This window comes from Cryptomeria japonica, chromosome 11, assembly GCF_030272615.1.
Source record: "Cryptomeria japonica chromosome 11, Sugi_1.0, whole genome shotgun sequence".
NCBI classification, from domain to species: Eukaryota; Viridiplantae; Streptophyta; class Pinopsida; order Cupressales; family Cupressaceae; genus Cryptomeria; species Cryptomeria japonica.
This window is the reverse complement of record NC_081415.1, coordinates 351,323,889-351,325,578: the sequence shown is the minus strand read 5'-3', so window position 1 is coordinate 351,325,578 and position 1,690 is coordinate 351,323,889.

Here is a 1,690-nt window from a genome sequence, read left to right as displayed (position 1 = left end):
ATTATTGCTATGTACTGACACTTTTCTTTATCTATGCAATGTGAAATTATATGTTGTGTGTCTGCAAGTGTATTGGATGCAAGGGGACGATTTTCCTTCACTCATTTCGGTGAGACATGGAACATCACGATTCTCCTTCATCAGTGTGTATGCTATGTCTTCTATATAGTATATATGCATGTGTGGTTCGGTGATGCAGGATATTGCAGGTACAAGTACCGGGTAGGTACGGGGTATCGTCTCCACCTGGCTTCACAAGTTTGAGTGTGCCTTATATTTTTTGATGGAAGTGGAGGAGATAGTAGTTGACCCTATTTTATTCAGTTACACTCATGTGAGTGTCGTCAGTTGGTCATCTTGTCAGTTTGTTCAGCCTTCGTATTTTTGTCATTTGATCTTCTTATGAGTTTGCTTTGATTTTCTCAGTTGTGTGTTTAGTGGTTTTAATTAATTAATTAAATTTATGGTATTATCTCATAGTTGAATTGTTTATGCATTGAGATTATAAATTTAGTTAATTAAAATAAATTATTAAATTAAGTTGCAAGCTACATGATATTAGAAATATATTTTTATTAAAGTTTTTTGTGGAAAAATAAATTAAATTAATTGTATTTATTATTTCCTAGAATTATAAATAAATAAAAGAATAAAAGAATAAATAAATGAATGAATAAAAGAATTAATTAGAATTAAAGTATTGCTTTAATTTCTTTATTTAGAAAATTAATTAATTTGCATGAGAAAAGAAAAGAGGAGCATCCACAATTATCAGATTTTGACCCAGATCATCCTTCATTTTCACAATAGGTTGCTTCCAAATGCCTTCATTTGATTTAATATTACAAGAAATTGGGCATACTGATGACGGGGAAATCAGAACACATATTTTTACCAGAACCTTCCCTTCCTCAAGAATAGATTTAGATGTCAAAAAATACCCAAAATTATCCCCTATAGATTTCAGCACCTCCGAATCCATGAATTCAAATGGAAGTTGTGGCAAGCCAAACCAAACCAGAAGAGATTTAGGTTTGACCCATTCCGAAACAAACAAGGGTTTCCAAGCAGAAACCCTAACTAAAACATTACCAAACCAATGAAATGAATTTTTAAGAACATCATCCTTGCTACAGGGGGATTCGAAAACCAAAACACAGGAATTGGAAGATAACAACTGAAAACAAATCAAAGCAGGCCAATGTTTGCATAATTTAGAATGTAATTTAGATAAGTTGGTTGGGGAACCCCAAATTTCCTCTAAAATAGCCACAAAATGCAACTTGGAAGCCCTATCAGCCACAACAGAACCAGGAAAAAATCAAAACAAGGTCGCGGAAACCAAACCTCCTTCGAAGGAACATAATGATCCTTATTACCAATTTCCACATGAGCTTTACCACTCGATCTCCCCGCGTCTTTATCAACAATAACAACAACATCCACATCCATCTGTTTAACAGACCCAGATACCCTAGAGCCAACCAAACGAGCGCCATTCATTTGTTTTACAGACCCAGATGCCCTAGGAGCAACTAGGGTTCCCATGGCTACCACTTCAGCAAATGATCGGTGTGCAGTAGCCGATTTCTTACCCATGTTAATGTTTCTTCCATCCGAACCTTGCCTAATAGAACTTCCCATCCGACGCCATGGAAACCCTTTGAAAAAGCCTTGAAAATATTTGGAT